Source organism: Camelus bactrianus, chromosome 9 (assembly GCF_048773025.1).
Source record: "Camelus bactrianus isolate YW-2024 breed Bactrian camel chromosome 9, ASM4877302v1, whole genome shotgun sequence".
Lineage (NCBI taxonomy): Eukaryota > Metazoa > Chordata > Mammalia > Artiodactyla > Camelidae > Camelus > Camelus bactrianus.
The window spans coordinates 28,531,494-28,550,623 of NC_133547.1; the positions used below are offsets into that span (position 1 = coordinate 28,531,494).

The window sequence follows — 19,130 nt, forward strand, 5'->3', positions numbered from 1 at the left end:
TGATCTTTTTCATCTCCGTTTTTAACTCAGAAAATTTCTCCCCAGCATCCTTACCCTCAGAAGATGTAAAGAACTTGAAAGAGAAACAGAATGCTAGTTGTGAATTCTGAAGTTGTGCTGGCTGAATGAAACTTCTGACTGACAGAAACCGGTTTCAGGTCCCCCTTCTATCTTTGCGGTGTCACCACCATAGAGTCCCTCATGTAACTTACCCTGGTCACAAACCGGGCTGAAATCTACACGAGAAAGAGCATTGCAGTAAAGCCCCCAAACACCTCAACTGCCTGGAACTGCTGCTTCCTTTCCAAAGAACCACGGGGTCCTGGGGCTGCCTCGGCCCCTCCCAGGGCTGTGCCCAGCCCACAGGCAGGAGGCTGGCAGGCTGTTGGTTCTGTTTTTCAGCAAGAGCTGGCGGTGATTAGGACACCCAGATGCTTTCTGCTGACTCTTGTGGGGATCAACTTGCCGGCGTCAGGCTTATTAAACAGGGGTCACACATTTTGTATCAGGAGAACTGATTGCACATTTGAAGAAGGAATGAAGAAAATCACCAGGAGAAGAGCCACGATAACCTGAAAAAAGTCCTCTTTGTGTTCAGAGAAGTGGGGCTGGGGAGCCCGGATGAAGCCAGAGCTTTTCCCTCCCAAGAGCATCTGGCTCCAAGGCAGGGAGAGGGAAGGAGCGAGGGACGTCCCAGGCTTCCCGAGGCCCCTGAGTGCGGGGCCCGGGAGGGAGCCCCAGGCCTTCCCCGAGGTGAGGCTGTTTCCCTGGTCCCTTCAGCGGGACCGGCTTCCTGACCCGGGGAGTTGGGGAGGCTACACTGATTTATAGCTGCATTTCTTTGCCCTTCTTTCTGATCCTCCCAGCCTGTGGTCTGTTCAAAGCACACTCAGGGGAAGGAGAGACCAATGAATCTGCCGAACCGGGAAGTGGTTTTGAGTGAGCAGCGAGACTGTGACACACGCTTTGTCTTAAAATGGGTCCCTTGCGCTTCAGTGGAGCGCGGCTGCGGTCTGTGCAGGTGTCTGCAGTGGCTCCCAGAACACAGAGCCCCTCCCTCAGGGCCTGTAGGGGACCCTGTACCAGGATGTCTTCAACTATTGGCGTGAAATGAGGACCGGCAGTGGTGAGGGGTCCCAGGGAAGCCCCCCTCTGAACCACCCTCAGAACAGCAAGGGGGAGCGAGGGGGGTCTCACCTGGACCAGCGATTGAAAGGGGAGAAAGGGGGCGGTTTAGATGGAAAAACTGTTTTTTTATTCTATTTGTCATTTACGATTTTAGATTGGTGGAGAAAATTCTTTATCTGATCAACGCAACACAACCCTCCTCTGCAAGGACTGGAGTTTTTCTCCTACACCGTGGTCCCGGTGGAATCTATTTACTTGATGGAACATCAAGCAATTATTTCACATCTCCATTTCAAATATACATATTTTCAAAACAAGGCAAAATATGTTATCTTTCTATAATTAAGTCACAAAGTAAATAGATCTGCTCCATGCTGTGTTTGCTTTGCTTTCCCTCAGCAAAGCTGTTTGGGGAACACTCACATCTTTATTTAAAAATATTTTTAACCATTTATTTCTTGAGTTTTTTCTAACCCCTTAACAGAGGCACTGGTGACTGAATCCAGGACCTCGTGCACGTCAAGCACACGCTCTACCACTGAGCTATACTCCCCACCCCGCCTCCGCTTATAACCTTGGATTTTTTTCACTAGACAAAAAAATGGTTAGGTCAGCCTGACCAACCCACAAAGGAATGAGATAAGAGTCCAGGGACCCCACTATTACTGAAATAGTACAAGTCCATTCCTGGCGAGACAGGGAGTGAGAGGCTGAAAACCAAGAGAGGCTGACCAAGAGGTGGCTTCCGTCCCCATGTGTCTTTGCACCTGCTGGAGGGGCCATCCCCGTCTTGCTGCAGGTTTCTGCCACCTCTTCCTTTGCCCCTTGAAGGGCACTTCTGAGCAGGGGAACTAACACCCCCAAGTCACTAATTTGGAGAGACCTCATCCGAGCAGGGCTAAGCGGGGAACTCCACGCAGGGCCTTACGAGCCCGATAAGCCCTGCCCCGCCAGCTGCAAACCTCGTCACTCTTCCCTGAAGGATGGCCGGTCCAGCTGAGACTTCCCCGAACTCAACCCCCTGAGCCGTGCCTGCGTTCTGGCTCAGTGTTAGCTGCTCCCCTGATCCACTTACCCCCTCTACTCTCAGTCTGCTGACTTCCCATCACAGTGACCGTCCCATTTCTTGAACCCTTAACACACACTGTTTCATGGCTGAGTTTTCCAGGCTTCCTGAACACCAGTGTCTCAAAGAGCCTCCCCTCTACCCCCGCGTTTACGTCTCTAACGCTCGTTGAGGGACCCTTCCCAGGACTCCCTAGGCGCCCCGTGGCGCCCACGCCCTCTCCCTCCGCGACCTTGACCCGCTCACCTCCCGATGCGCCCTTCCCCCTCAGTTGTCCCTCTTTTCCTCCCTGCCACTTGTCTCTGCTTCCCACACTCCTCCTTTACTCCCGCCTCCCTCTGCCGCCCGCCGTCATCCCACCACATCCCGGACCCCCGGGGGCCTGGGTGGGCGTCAGCGGAAGGTGAGGCGTGGCCCCCACGGAGGACAGCGCACTCTGTTTCTAACGGGTTTTCCCGGTTCTCACAGTCACCCTTCATGCCTGAGGCCAAGGAAGGACCGGGTGCCCTCGGGCTGCCCTGCCACCCTCGCCTTCTCACTAGTCTAAGAACCCGGGCTTCCCGGAGCCCCAGGGCGGGTCCCCAGTCACCTGGCTTCTTGTTGCTCCTAAAAGAAACTTCTTAGTGAGAGCCAAAAGGCCACACCGGACGGCTCAGGTTCCCCCTGGCCTTTCAGCTCTGGGGGAGCCACACTTGCTCTCTGAACTCCTGCCACATCGGCCTCCTATAGCTTCTCACGTGTGCTGTGTTCCCTCCTGCCCCACAGCCACGCTGTTCCAGCTGTCCATCTGTCCGCAACGACCACCTCCTCCCCCGCTCCCTCTACTTAACTCCTTTTGTTAGTTACCTGCTGCTGTGTAACAAGTACCCCCAAGCCTACCAGCTTCAAACGACAGAAGCGTGTTACCTCACAGTCTCTTTGTGTCAGGAATCTGAGAGCAACTCAGCTGGAAGGTTCTGAGTCAGGGTCTCGCAAGGTGTCACATTCGAGCTGTCAGCCTGGGCTCCCGTCACTGGAGCCGGAGGCCCCTCCCCAGCCGACTCACTTGGCGCTTGGAAGACTTCAGGCCTCTCGGGCTTGGGCTGTTGGTGGAGATCTGAGTCTCTGTGTGGGCCGCCTGCGCGTCCTCAGGGCACAAACGCTGGCTTCTCCTCCCAGAATGAATGATCAGAAAGAGAGAGGAGGAGCCCACGACAGCAGCTGTCCTCTTTTGTAACCTAGTCTCAGAAGTGACACGTTGTGCCTGCTGCCACACGCGATCGGTCAAGCGGGGAAGCCTGGTACGGAGTGGGAGGGGACGCACTAGGGCTCCCAGGAGGTGGGGGTCACTGGGGCCATCGTGGGCGGCTGGCTTGACCATCACTCCCTTGCCCTGAACGTATATTTGTAGGAGTTTGTGACTGAAGTTGGTCTCCTCCATTGGACCAGAAGCTTCTTAAGAGCCGGTATCCGTTTTGTTCATGTATCAAATAGCTTTTGTTATAAAACAAACCAACTGAAAGTTTAGTGGCTTAAGAAAAGTATTCATTTATTATTTCTCATGTGCCTGCAGGTCATCTGGAGCTCTGCTGACCCGGACCAGTCTCGGCTGACCCGGCTGGGCTTGCCCGCGTGTCTGGCGTCCGCTTCTGAGTCAGCCGGGGCGGCTGGGCCCACCGGGGCCTGGATCCTGAACCTGCCCTCTACCTGCCGGGTGGCCCCTGGCAAGTTCCTGTGCCTGGCTGAGCCCCGGTTTCTGTTTCCACACAGTGGGAGTGCCTACCTCACAAGTGTTGTAGGGTTTGAGTGCAACTGGTTACGTGAGTGCAGAATACGGTGGCAGGCACCGAGGAACATCGCCCCCTTCCCTCCACCCTATGCCCTACCTCACCTTGACACCCGGCCCCTCCAGCCCCGGCCGTGGCTCACACAGCCTGACCCCGGAAAGCCACCTCTGTTGCACACCTCTCTGGGCCCCTTAACACAATCACTGGCATAAACACGAGCACAGCTAAACCCCAAGTAGCAGTGCAATTCCTGCTGCCACAGGTGGGCAGGAAGACTGCCGACCACAGGTGACTTTTGCCATCACCTGGCTCAGCGCTCTCGTCCTGGAGCCAGGAGGAGCCTCCTCTGTGGCCTCGGGTGTCTGGAAGCCTAGCTGTTGCTTGGCCCTACTGACTGTGCCCTCCGGCCTCCGTTAATGTGCTCAGATCCACTCTTCAATCCGCAGACATTTCTTCTTTCCAGGCTGGCTGTCTTCTATTTCCTCTCTTTCCCTTCCTTCCACCTCCTCCCCTCCTCTGCCTCCTCGCACTCCTCACCTGTCTTACTATTTTTGACCTTTTTCCATATGTCAAGTGGCATGCTGAGCACTTTAGGCTAATTGTCTCATGGATTCTCACATTAACCCTGTGGCATAAGAACTACTACTGCCACTTCCTTGATGAGGAGACCGAGGCTCAGAGAGTTCCCATTACATGCTCATGGCTACACACTTGGTGGGTGGAAGGACCAGGATGAAACCTGGGTTCTGGTCCCAAAAAGCTGTTACCCTCTCCCCTACTTTACACCCTCTTTCCTCTTGTTACCTAGTTGTGTGTCCCGTGGCAACTTCCTGCTAGAATGTTCCTTTCCCTCTCTATATGGCTGCTCTACAGGTTATTGGTGTTTTCTTAAAGATTACCACCTTCCTCCTCATCTCTTCACTTCCCTTTTCCCTAGGGCAGTGCAGCTGAATAGAACTTTCTTTTCTTTTTTTTTTTTTAATTGAAGTGTAGTCGGTTTACAATGTGGTGTTAGTTTCTGGTGTACAGTATAGTGATTGAGTTATATATATGTGTTCCTTTTCATATTCTTTTTCATTATAGTCTATTACAAGGTATTGAATATAGTTCCCTGTGCTGTACAGTAGGACCTTGTTTTTCATCTATTTTATATATAGTAGTTAGTATCTGCAAATCCTGAAATCCCGATTTATCCCTTCCTGCTCCCTTTCCCCCTGGTAACCGTAAGTTTATTTTCTATGTCTGTGAATCTAAGAGAACTTTCTGTAGTGATGGAACTGTTCTCTGCTCTGTCCATTACAGTAGCCAGTAGACACATGTGGCGTTTGAGAATTTTTGGTATGTGGCTAGTATGGCTGAAAACCTGCATTTTAAATTGTATTTAATTATAACTAATTTAAATTGAAATAGTCTCATGTGGTTAATGACTACTCCACTGGACAACTCAAGGGTCTCGTCTGCGTGTCTGTTACTGGGGAGAGGATGGGGGCTCAGGGTGGGGAGAGAGAGATGGGGAGAGTACTTGACGGAGCCACAGAACTATTTCACATGAGTGTTGAACCTTGACTAAGCTTCTCATAAGGAAAAATCATTTAATGATGTCCAAATTCCTGGTCCCACATTCTTCTCTGGACCTCTGCCCTCCAGTCACCAAATTTCTAGTGAGGTCAGCAAGAATGCCAGGGCCGAGTAATTACACTGAGTCTCTTCAGAGAGACGGCCTTCCTGGGCAACATGCAGATTGAAACGCCCTCATCCCGGTGCAGGGAGAGAAGGAGGAATCACCGACGGCAGATTCCCTTCTCCAGTGGGCGCTGCTGAAATCGGCATTCAGTCAGTACAACCTTCGCCCTCCATTTGCAATTCTGCAGAACTTCCCACTCTGTAGAATTTAATGTGGATTAAAAAACTCACAAGCAATGGTTCCAGGAACTGAAATGCCATTTTCTCTTTAGCGAATCAAGACAGCTTCCAGGACTTCCATACAAAGAGACCTCAGAAATGGCTTCTTGATGAATCTGAATACAACAATCCTTCAGTGATTAACAAATTTCTACAGGAAAACTCTGCCCAGTTCTGGAAGCAAAAAATTATTCTCTTATTTATTTATTCAATTTTTCATCTATTTACCCACAAACATTTTCTGAGTTCACAGGAAATTCTAAAATGCAGGTGGAAAAGGGGGAGTTAAAAAATGAGAAAGACAATTTTTATAGCTTCAATTTTTTTTTAGTCCAAAAGTAAATAGGTAGGTTTTGTGCTGGTAACCCACAGGACATAGAGCGTTGAGTCTGTGCTCTCAGTATCTTTTATCCATTTATCAGGTATCTTATCCACTTATTTGTTTGTCAAATATCGTCAAGTCCCTTTAATGCACAGACTGTCCATTTAGTTATTGTCACAAGAAAACTGAGGTTATAAAGCACTTTAATTGTACTTTTATTAGGGAAGTTACCTCAATAAGCTGCAATTTATCTCTTCACATATCTGCCTTCCTCTAGAGTGGGGGTCCCCCAGGGCCATCACCTTACTGACTGCAGCGTCCTTGCTTATTAAATATCCCCTGGAGGAACGTAAAGCTACAGAATGAGGGGGAATGTGTGGCTCTGGTGGCAGAGCGTCTGCTTAGCGTGCGCGCGCTCCTGGGTTCAATCCCCATGTACCTCCTCTAAAAATACATTAATAAATAAACCGAGTTAACTGCCTGCCGAAGACAACCAAAACTACAGACATGTGGTACTTGGCTAGATCCATGATCCAAGTCAAAATCCCACAGGAACCTGAAGTAACTTGTGCTGAGATCAGCCTCCCGTGAATTCACTGAATCCTCCCTTAGTTATGGTTTCAGCCTCTAGTGTCTTAAGGTCTAAGAAATCCTGAGTGAACTGATCACAGATAGGACCCTGTTTCTTTCTTTTCTGTGCATATGTCCTGAAGCCACACCAGGTTCAGAGCTTGTCCTCTGTCTACTTCTAGCAACACGGTATTTGGTGAAGATGTAAAGGTGGTAACAGTGTCAGCTGTGACCTTCATAGTTCTATGAACGTCTGTCACATCCATTTTTGATGTATGCTTTTACAGATCAAAATGTGTTCTTGAAACAAAAAGCCTTTTTCCAATATGAAAGCCACCTATTTTGCCCGTTTTTCATCTCTATATACTCTTCTCTAGATGCCTTTTATAAAGTCCAATGACAAAAACCATATAAAATATTTATTCAGTTATTCGAAGACTTATTCAACAAATTTTTATTGCTTGACCACCATGTGCCAGGCACTGCAACTCTATCGCGGTTAAGACTAGATCAAATCACAAACAGAAGCGCCTCCTTGTTCTCCGTCCCTGCTCTGCTCTCTTGCTCAGCTTCTACAGCAAACAGTATGTTTCCTGTTATAGGCTAATGGTGTTCCCTCAAAATTTAGGTGTTGACGCCCCAGCCTCCAGTACCTCCTAACGGGACAGTATTTGGAGGCAGGGCCTTAAGGAGGTAATTAAGGTAAAATGAGTCATATGGGTGGATGCTAATCTCATGTGACTGATGTCCTTATAAACAGGTGATTAAGACACAGACAAACACAGAGAGAAGACCACGTGAAGACACAGGGAGAAGACGGCCGTCTATAAACTGAGGAGAGAGACCTCAGAAAAAACCAACCCAGCTGACGCTTTGACCTGGGCTTCCAGCCTCCAGAACTGTGAGGAGAATTAAAAAAACAAATGCTGGGGCCTTTATGCCACTCAGCCTGAAGTGCGCTGTTACTTATTCTAGCCCCAGCAGTGGGATACATCTGGCAGTTCATCACCCCTGGATCTCCTTCTCTTCTCTTCTCTTTCTCTATTCGATTCATCTTTTCTTTTCTCATCCTTGTCTTTCCGTTTGTTTGTTTTGAACTGTTGACGACCGCTTTTAGAATGTCTGCTTTACTTTTCTCAGGTGTACCTTCCTTCCTCGAGCAGGCTGTACATTTCTCAAGGGAAAAATGACAAACACCCTCTTTGGGATTTTCACCTGTCCCTGTGCAGTAATCAGGGTCATTTTAAAGGCAGGGAAACAGAGGTCCTGGGGAGACCAGCTGAGGTGCCCAGGAGCTCTCAGCCGGCCGGGAGGAGGGCTGGGGTTCCCAGGAGAGCTGCCTGGCTCCCAGAGCTGCCGCACCTGCCGCCTCTCCAGTCTGCCTCCTTGAGTGCCTGAGCTGGTGGCTCCCAATTACTGGAACACCCCAGAGAGCTGAGCTCAGCGCTGGCCCACGGCAGACCTTCAAAAACTGTGTATGGGCTTGATTTAAATAAATGCAGATGGTTTGGCTGATCCAGGGCAATTAACCCAAGAGCACTCCTTCTCCCACGTTAGGGACAGATGGCAGCTCTTCCGGAGAAATTTAAAGACCTGAGGTTTTATGAATCATTATCTCTTCCTTTCCCCATAAAAGTTGCAGGCTTGAATAAGACATGACATCATAAAACTCCTAGAAGAGAATATAGGCAAAACATTCTCTGACATAAATTGTACCAATGTTTCCTTAGGTCTGTCTCCCAAGGCAATAGAAATAAAAGCAAAAATAAACAAATGGGACCTAATCAAACTTAAGCTTTTGCACAGCAAAGGAAACCATAAACAAGATGAAAAGACAACCTATGGACTGGGAGAAAATGTTTGCAAACACTGTGACCGACAAGGGCTTAATTTCCAAAATATACACACCGCTCACACAACTTAATGACAAAAAAACAAACACTCAATCAAAAAATGGGCAGAAGACCTAAATAGATATTCCTCCAAAGAAGACATCCAGTGGCCAACAGGCACATGAGAAGATGCTCAACATCACTAATGATGAGAGAAGCACAAATCAAAACTACAGGGAGGCACCACCTCACACTGGTCAGAACGGCCTCATCAAGAAGTCTACAAATAACAAATGCTGGAGACAGTGTGGAGAAAAGGAAACCCTCCTGCACTCTGTTGGTGAGAATGTAAATTGCTATAGCCACTACAGAACAGTGTGGTACTTCCTTAAAAACTGAAAATAGAGTTGCCATACGATCCAGCAATCTTACTCTTGGGCATATATCCAGAGAAAACTCTAATTCGAAAAGACACATGCATCCAAATGTTCACAGCAGCTCTGTTTACAATGGCCAAGATGTGGAAACAACCTAAATGCCCATTGACAGGTGACTGGATAAAGATGTGGTATATATACACAGTGGAATACTACTCAGCCACAAGAAAGAATGAAATAATGCCATTTGCAGCAATGTGGATGGACATAGAGGTTATCATACTAAGTGAAGTAAGTCAGACAGAGACAGACAAATATCATATGATATCACTTATATGTGGAATCTAAAATATGACACAAATTAATTTATCTATGAAACAAACACAAGCTCACAGATATAGAAAACAAACTTATGGTTACCAAAGGGGAAAGGTGCTGGGGGAGAGATAAATGAGGAGTTTGGAATTAGTAGATACAAACTACTGTGTACATAGATGAACAATGAGGTTCTACTGTATAGCACAGAGAACTATGCTAAATATCCTGTAATAAACCATAATGGGAAAGAATATGAAAAATAATATGTATATATATGTATAACTGAATCACTTTGCTGTACACCAGAAACTAACACAATGTTGTAAGTCAACTATATGTGGAAGAAACCCCACAAAACTGCAGGCTTGGCCTTCACTATGCACGTTTTAGACTTCTGTCAGAACAAGCCACAAACCTTAATGCATATGACTAGGACTCAGCCCACTTGCAATTATTTGTGGTGACAAGGAGCAAAGACAGCTTCTGCCAAGGATGTTGACATCTGCCGACACCGCCAAGTTTCCTTTGGACCGAGAGTGGCAGCATGCTTCTCAGCAGCGGGGAGGCCGGCAGGCCAGGCCACAGGGCCGGGAGGGCGAGAGGCAGGCCCGGAGCAACCACTGGAGGAGTCAGGCTCCACTGTGGCCTAAACCCGTGGGAAACAATGGTTATTCAAATGCTCCTTTGGCACTGAAGGTGCTTATAAAAATAGGTCTGACCTTTCGTGCTTTTCTAATTTTGCAACACGTGTATTTAGTATCTATTCAAAAATCAATGAATTTTTTTAAAAAAAGATCTGTATATTCTTACATCCAAAGCTTGAAACAATATAGAGTTAACTTAAGAGCATTGGCCTGGAAGTCGGTGGAACCGGGTGTTAGTTTCTACACTGCCACTAATTTTGTTTCTAAAACACAGATTTCTCCTGCTTAAAACCCTCAGAAGCCCAGTCACTTACAGAGTAAATTGCAGCTTTTAGCCTGGCCTGTGAGGTCAGGGGTGATCTAGCATCACGTACCTAGTGGAGGCTTCCGCAGAAGCAGAGCCTTAGGTAGGACTTGGATGCAAGCAGTGTAGGACCCCTCGAGGGAGGTGACCCCCAGAGCGCGCTAAGGCAGTGGGGGTGCGAGAGACAGGGACGGGAGGAATGCCAGTAAAGGGGCCATCACAGGCTGGTGACCACTGTGGGAAACTTGGGTTCAATCTCCCCTGTCCCTCTGAGAGGCTGTGGAGACACATGTTAGCATATTCTGACCAAGGGAGGAGGCTGGGGAATTTATCACCAGCTCCCTTCCTCATCGGTTGACCTGAGAGCATTAGCTCCTCAGCCCTCTGGGTCTGCTTCACACAAGGGCTGAACGGGCTTCTTACGGCTGCCCGGAGAATGCACTCAAGCTGGGAGGTGCGGGTACTTGAGCAGGGAAGCTGCAGATGGGCTGCACAGAACACAAAAGTGGCCACAACACTACACAGTTCTTCCCATCAAGACGTGGAATCTGCTTCTTTACCCCCTGCATCTGGGATGGCACTTTGGGGAATGGGATGCAGAGGCTGCAAGGTTAGAGAGGGTCTTGGCCTGGGCCTCAGCAGACCTTTCAGCATCTGCTCTTCCCCTCGTGGAGCTGTGCTGCCACTGTGCGACGAAGGCCAGGCGGGGCTGCTGGAGGACAGGGGGCCCCACGGGGCAGAGAGAAGTCAGCCAGCTGAGTGCCCCCAGCCAGCTTGCCAGCTGACCAGAGATACCTGAGTGAGCCCAGCTCAGCCCAGAAGGATGACTCAGATGAGCCCAGCCTAAATTACTGAGCTCATAATCATAATTTAAATTCTTTATGCTTTTTTAAAATTGCAGTATAGTCGATTTACAATGTTGTGTTAGTCTCTGGTGTACAGCATAGTGATTCAGTTATGCACACACACATACGTATATTCTTTTTCATTATAGGTTACTACAAGATATTGAATATGTTTCCCTGTGCTGTACATACAGTAAAACCTTGTTGTTTACCTGCTTTATATATAGTAGCTAGTATCTGCAAATTCTGACCTCCTAATTTATCCCTCCTCCTCCCCTTTCTCTGCTGGTAACCATAAGTTTGTTCTCTATGTCTGTGAATCTGTTTCTTAAATTGTTTCTTTGAACCACTGAATTTGGGATAGTTTGTTATGCAGCAAAAGCTGACTGACAGAGCATTTAAAGGAACTGTCCAAGCTACAGGTAAGCTCTGAAGTAGGTGAAGAGGCACTGACAGCTTCTACTGCAACACTTGTATTAGCTTTCTTTTGCTGGGCAACAAATCACCCTAAAACACTGTGGCTTAAAACAACAAACATCTCATACGGTCTCTGAAGGTCAGAATTTGGGAGGAGCTTAGCTGGGTGGCTCTGGCTCAGGGTATCTCCCCAGGTTACTGTCAAGTTGTTGGCCGGGGCTGCGGTCATGTAAGGAGGATCAGCTATCAAGCTCACTCATGTGTCTGTTGACAAGATTCCTTAGTTCCTTACTGGCTGGTGGCTGGAGGCCTCAATTCCTCACCATGGGGGCCTCTCCATGGCACTGCTCACAGCACAGCTGTCCTCTGTTGGTCAACACAGATCAACTGTGGAACAGTGTTGGCCATACAAAGGTGTGAATGCCAAGAGCTGGGATCACTGGGAGCTCCCTGGAGGCTGCCTACCACACTACCTTTTCTCCCCCTGCCATACACTCCACACTTCAAATGACTCATTCATTCCCCAAATCCATAATAATGATAACAGCTACTGTTGTCTTTGCAAGCCTACGAAGTGCCAGGCACTGTGATAGTTTATGTATAAAAGCTGCAACCTTTCCTAATCCGTGAGCCCTTGTCCCCCGAGGGAAGCCCTCCTATGATATTATGATACCGTAAGAAATATATATTTGGTCTTCATCCCCAATTCCTGGCACAGAGCTCTCAAAACCCGTGAAACCTCTGAGTGATAGAGTTTCGAGGAGTGACTTCTGTTATTCATAATGAGCCCCTTTCGAACATGCCTGCCTTCCCTGGGTGGCCGAGCCATCACTCAGTCAGTCCCCTCCCTGAGCCATGATGCCTGGTGGACACCAGTCAGGGCCGATGCCGGCGGGCTGCTCCTCGCTCCTGCCACTCCACAGGTGCAGAACATGACTCTGGCCTGCCTTTGTTTTTTTCCCCCCAATAAAAGGAACTCAGGAACCCCAATGTTCATAATAGCACTATTTACAATACCCAAGACATGGCAACAACCTAAATGTCCATCGACAGATGACTGGATAAAGAAGCTGTGGTATATTTATACAAGGGAATACTATTCAGCCATAAAAAGAATAAAATAATGCCATTTGCAGCAACATGGATGGACCTGGAGTTCATCTTTCTAAGTGAAGTAAGCCAGAAAGAGAAAGAAAAATACCATATGATATCACTTATATGTGGAATCTGTTAAAAAAAATGAAAAAAGACGAACTTATTTACAAAACAAACAGACTCACAGACATAGAAAACAAACTTATGGTTACCAGTAGGGGAAGGGGGCGGGAAGGGATAAATTGGGAGTTTGAGATTTGCAGATATTGACTAATATATATAAAATAGATAAACAACAAGTTTATACTGTACAGGGAACTATATTCAATATCTTGTAGTAACTTTTGGTGAAAAAGACTACGAATACGAATATATGTATGTTCATGTATGACTGAAGCATTGTGCTGTACACCAGAAATTGACACAACATTGTAAACTGACTATATGTCAATAAAAATATACTTTAGAAAAAGGAAAGGAATTCAGAATTCCTTTAGACGAACAACAACAAAAGGTAGGAAAAAAAGGACATTCTGAGAAACAAGGGCAGCACCCCCACCCATTCCCCACACGCTGGTCCTGGGGGCCTGGCCCTTCAGCTTTCCTTTTACCTCTTTCCCTAGCTTAGGAGGAGAAAACGGCTCTGGCCTTTCCCCGTGCTCTCAGGTCACCGCCGGCCCTGTTGCGTGGCTGCTGGGGGCACTGGGGGTGCATCAGACAGCTGCAAAGCGCCTGAGGCAGCGGCCTGGGTGCTGCTGGCTGAGACCACGCCGACCCCTGGTAGCAGCCACTGCACGTGGCTGGGTTGGCAGGTCTAGAGGCCTTAGAAGTTCAGGGATGCCTCAGGCTGGAAACATTTCAGAGTCATTTAGGTGGGGCAGGAAGGAAGGGTAGGGAAGGCTCCTCTGAAGTCAGCACAGCGGGAGCCAGCCATGAGGGGGGAAGAGGGCGGTTACTTAGTTCCTGCCATGCCCCGCAGACTGGAGCCCAGGGCTGGTGGCTCAGAACCCTCGGGAACATCTTCAGTCTGGTGGATACAGCAGTACAGCAGTGGCCTGTCTGTGTTGTCCTCTCTGCCTACAAAGTCCACTTTGTCTACCCAGAAGAGTCTCAACATCCTTTAAGATCAAACCTGAATGACCCTTCCTCTGGGAAGCCCTCCTTGACTGCACGTAGGAAGCATTTCTCCATAAGAGCCCACATGGCCCTATACTGTGATTCTCCCGTTAACGACACTGAACTTTTCATAGAGATCCACTGCCTGGTGGCCCAGAGACCTCAGGAACAGAGTGGGGCCCTCAGTAACTGTTTGCTGATCTGAGTGTGAGAGAGGATATCTGAGGAAGGTTCTCAGTGTGCTCCAAGAAGGAGGCATTCCACTCCCCAGGCCCGTTCTTTTCCACTAATGAACCAAACGCATCTCTCCCAGACTCCAGCGGGAGCTGTTCTTTCAGAGCGTTTGAGTGCTGTGACCACTCACCTCCTGAGAGGCCCTGTGGGAAAGCAAGGAGGGGGCCACACCTGGCGCTAGGACTCCTTGGGTTCAAATTCTGTCTCCACCGCCTCCCAGCTGCGCGGCGCTGGGCAGGATGGAAGACAGCACGAGGACCGACCACAGGACTCCTTGGGAGGGCGAAGGGGGTCCTGCAGGCCGCAGCACTTAGAGCCACCTGGCCCGAAACACGTCTGCAGCGTCAGCGGTCATTCCAATTCCCCCCGTCTTCCCCAGACCACAGAAGCAAAACCCCAAAGGACCTCAGGACTGCCCCGAATGTGTCTGGGGACAAAGAGTATGCTGGGGGCTGATCACCATTGCTGTTTCCACAGGCGCAGGCCAGGTCTGGTGAGGCAGAGGGCAGCCCCAGGCCAGTGTCGAAAGGAAGGCATCTGTAAGGGAGGGGGTGACCCTGGCTCCTCGTGCCTGAGCCAGCGCACTCGTGAGCCTCCCCAGAACCCTGCACCCTGGTCTGGGACTCCCAAGGAGGGCCTGCCTGGATCTCGGGCCTGTCGCTTTGTTTTTGGCCTTCTGGCCTTTGCTGCTGTCCTCAGGGACAGGCTATTTTAGGTAGCAGTCAAAATAAAACTGAGATTAACCCAGAATTCTTGGCAGTCAAACAATACCATAATTATGTGCTTTTTCCCTTCAGAAATCAGGCAGCCGCGCTGACCCGCAGGGGTCTGCGGGCGCTTTGAGGATAATAAGGCCTCCGTCCTACGTTTTGTCACCTTCGCACACCCTTCACCGTGGGCGGCCACCCGAGAGCCACTGCTTCTTCTCCAAGGAGTCCTGTTGTCCCAACAACAATACAACTTGCCCTCACACCAGACGCTGGCAGGCTGGAAGGGCAACTTACTACTTTCTATATCCTAGATCCCCTTGCAGGAGTCCTGGTACCAGGGGCTGGAGGCCGAGAGGGGACAGAGGACGCCTGTCATCCAGGGCTGGCTTTCAGGGCAGGAAGTCACCCGCAGGAATGTGTCTGTGCTTTGACTGCCAACAAGGGACGCAGACCCCCTGGCCGGGCAAACAGGCCCCTTCCTCTGTGCTGGGAGCCGGGGGGAGGGGAGGGAATTAGTCACACACAAGAGCAACAGGATTAGGACCCTGAGAGTAAAACCCCCACTGCAACCCAGAAAGGGGAAAAAGAATGGGAGATTCAAGTAGTTTGGGGGTGGGGTTGCGATGATGTAATAAAGGTCACGGCCTGAAGAACAAAGAAGCAGCCGTGATGAGAGGCTTGGGGCAGATCTCCAGTCCCCCAGCAGGATGTCAGAGCCCCTGGATGAGGGAAAGGAGGCACCAGAATCCAGCCCCAGAGCAGCCCCCGAGGTGTGGCTGGAAAAACACAATTTTCCCCAACACTGACTTTGACTTGTTCCTGGGAACAAGGTGCTTCTGGAAACACGAAGCTCCCAGCAGAATGCTAGCTATCGGCCAGGATCGTTGGCCTTGTGAGATTAGAAACAGAAAACACGCTCCAGTGCCCCTGGCCAAGCCACCCACTGGCAGGGAGGCAAACAGCCGCAGACACGGCCCCCCGCGTGGAAGGAGTGTTGTGCGGGCGGTCCCCAGGCCGCGCCCTCCCCACCAGGAGGGCCCGGGGCTCCACTGGTGACTGCAGCTGAGGGCTGTGCCCCTCGCATGCCTTGAGAGCCCATCAGTGCCCGCTGCCCCCCCGGATCCTGAGGCCCTGGCCTCCTGCCAGCTCTCCTGGGAGGTGCTCCCAAAGGAATGCCTATCTTTAACGATGGATATCCACTTCCTGCCTGGTGTCAGTTTGTTTGATTGTTATTTTTGTCTCAAAAGCCTGACATGTCTGTCTTTCTCTGCCACACAAGCCACAGGAACAACAAGCTGTGGGAGGCTGATCCTGGGACCCGACATGCCCAGAGAAGTGAACTTGTCCCGAGACAGGACCTTGAGTGTGGTCTAGGGGGCGGACAAAGGAGGGACAGGTTGAGTGACAGCGGGTGAAGGAGGCCAGGAGTTTTAAGCAGGTGGGCCTGGAACGCAGGGCCTCCCGCTGCTCTTCCTGGTAACCTAGATGGGTTTTCATGCTGCAAGGGCCACCCTGCTGGCATTTTCCATCCTGTGTGGTCTCTAATTGGAAAGGGAAGTCACATTCCAGTGTGAAGGAGGAGCCACTGGGCCACCTCCCTCTGGGGACCGCATGGCAGCGCCTTTGTCCTGTAGCGCTGGCAGGACCTGACTGACCCTCCGTCGGGGGGAAGGGGGCTTTGGACAGACAGGGTGGGTGGTGATAAAGTGATGAGCGAGGTCTGGGAACGGACCTCTCTGGGCTTCAGCTGGTGCCTGGGGGGCTCAGCCAAGGTACAAATAGGAACGTCTAGAGGGGAGCAGAGGACCCCCGAGTGAGGACAGCCGGTTGCCGGTGGCGGGGCTCTTGTCCGGCCTTGCAGGCTGGGGACGTTTACAAAGAAAGGGCTGCCATCATAACTGACCTGCAAACGGATGTCCTGTGGGCTGCGTCCTAGAGCCTTGGGAGGGAGTGTGGCCCTGCTGACTTAGATTTCAACTTCTGGCCTCCAGAAGGGAGAGAGAGTAAGTTTCTATTGTTTCAAGCAGCACCGTTTACGGTAGTTTGTTACCACAGGCCTAGGAGACCAGTACCTCCTAATGCAGGGGACAGAGCGGTGCGCGCAGCGGGCTGGACGGCGCGCTCACAGCCCCCACCTGCGGGGCCGGCGGGCAGCGGGCTGGGCAGCGGGGAGGCTGAACCGAGCCGCAGCTGGGACAGGGGCCCCGCCTGTCCTGGAGCAGCGAGGCCGCCCCTCAGAGCTGTCTCAGCGTGAGCCCTCGGCAGCCACCCTCCCAGCCTCGGGGCAGGGATGAGAGCCTCGGTCCAGAAACGGGGAACTGAGGTGTGTCGGCGTGTGCCACCACACACCCCACCCCGGTCTTTCTAGCCTTCTCTCCACTGCACACTTAATGCCTGAAACACCTGAGCTTTAGGTAGTTTGCACATACACTTAGCAGAGTATTTGAGGTATAAATCTATTGTCAAACGTCCCCAAGCTTTGTGTGTTGAAGTCTACAGAACGGGCTCACTTCAAGGAGACAGAACTATCCTGTCCACTAAGTCACCGTGCGACTCTTCCAGGACTCAGAGCTCTCTCTCTAGGTAGCACCTCTCTCCGTTCCGGACACACCGGCCGTCTCTCAGCTCTCAGATGTCTCTCTTGACGCTAGTTTGTTTTTGACGCGTGCGTCCTGCCCTCTCTGCCTAGTGAACTTCTCTCCCCGGAGCTCCCCCCGCAACCCCCGAACACCTGACTCCCTCCTGCTCATCCTTGGTGTCTCAACCAAAACCCCACTTCCACAGAGAGGCCTGTGCTGACGCCCCTGAATTAACCCCCAACAGCACCTTGAGCTTCCCTTTTTATTCTTCATCACACTGACAACTGCTGCTTCATCAGCTCCTGGCACTGGGCTGACGGGCAGAGATATTTATTGAATTGCACATAATCTCCCCTTGCAGCACCTGGGGTCTCAATTAAGTCTCATTTATCACCCTTTGCCTCCTTCAGTGCCCAGCAGAGTACTGTGTACTCATGGACACTTGCTCAATGGTTTTGAATGACTCAGTGGTTTTAAACAGTGGTTACGTGTGTGTGTGTGTATCTCCAGACTGCTCGCCTTTATACCCAGGAGCTAAAGACACACAGGGTATGGCCCCATGAGATGCTCTCCTTGGGGTCTGCGTGACCAGCCCCGCAAAGCCCATGCATCCAGCACGACTGGCCTTCTGGTAAGTTCTAGTGGGAATTTCTGACGTGCATCTCTGGGATCTTCCCTACTACAGATTCTAAATAATGTATGTGATACTTCCTCCTTCCCCTGCCTGCTCTGAGGGTGGGCTTGCTTCCCAAGAGTACAGCATGGAAAAGGGGGGAAGACAAGCCTTACAACGGGGAAACACAATCACTCGGTCAAGTGATCCAGGTAGCGTCAGCGACAAGCCACGCTGATGACGGGTACCCTTGGTTTACTGTGATGAGATGGTGCTTCACCTCAGTGGTCTTCCTCAGCCAAACTCATACCCTTAGTCCAGCCGTGAGAAAAGCAGGAAACGCAAATCGTGGGACGTTCTACAAAATATCGACCAGTACTCCTCAAAACTGCCTCGGTCATCCAAACAGGGAGAGTCAGACACCCCCACAGGCCAGAGGGGAGTGAGGGTGCGTGGATGCAATGTGCAGTATTGGCTGGAATCCTCGAGCAGAAAAGAACACTGGGGGGAACCTAGTGAAATCTGAACAAAGGGTGGGGCTTAGTTAATAGTCATATTCCGGTGTTGGTTTCTTAGTGTGACAAACGTTCCTCGTGATGCAAGATGTTAACAACTGGGGAAACTAGGCGAGGGGTAAAAGGGAATTTGGCACTAGCTTTGCGACTTTTCTGTAGATCTAAATCTATTCTTTTTTTTCAGCCTGGGAGAAATCCAGCACCAGCTCCCTGCCAGGGGAAAGCCACGGGGCCCGCTCAGTCTTCCAATGACCTGCTTTACTGGGTGGGGAGTAGGTTAGGAAGGAAGGAGGTGAAAGGTCAGGGGCTCAGCCATAAAAACACATTCTAAATGGGATGGAAACACCAGTGGGAAGCCTGTGTCTTATATAAATAAATAATAGATACTAAAAAATTTTTTTCAGGTGCCACCTTAATCAAAACAACTTTCTCGGCCTCAGACACGGTTCATGGCTGAAAGATTCCACAAGAAGGTTCAACAACCCACACTCCACTCCTTCTCTAGCTCGGGTGGAGTGTGGACAGTCAACACCCAGCATCTCTTCACAAACAGTCTTATTCAGCCCCGTGGGCGGGGCAGGGGTGGAGGGGCCAGTCCTCTCAGACTCTATGTTTTGAGAGCCTTCTCCTCGCCTGCCCCCACCCCATCCCGACAAAGAAGGCAGTGAGGGCTCTGCCACCAGCTCCCGGGGCCCATAGAAGCTGAGGCTCCCCGGGGCCTCCAGGAGCTGAGCAGTGGGCCTGGCAGGCAGAGCTGGGAGACAGGGCTGGGAAGGG

General features: G+C 50.5%; 1 protein-coding gene across 3 annotated transcripts in view; it reads right to left on the minus strand.

Annotated features, from left to right (window-relative positions):
* Positions 1 to 19,130, minus strand: part of BCAR3 (BCAR3 adaptor protein, NSP family member) — a 221,031-nt gene that overhangs the window by 126,716 nt on the left and 75,185 nt on the right. Inside the window, exon 1 of one of the 3 annotated variants that reach the window (XM_074369970.1) lies at positions 3,101 to 3,221. The exons of the other annotated variants lie outside the window; for them this stretch is intronic. The gene's annotated coding sequence lies outside the window, so the exon portion shown is untranslated. Of the gene's footprint in view, positions 1 to 3,100; positions 3,222 to 19,130 lie in introns of those variants that run through there. 3 annotated transcript variants of the gene reach the window in all.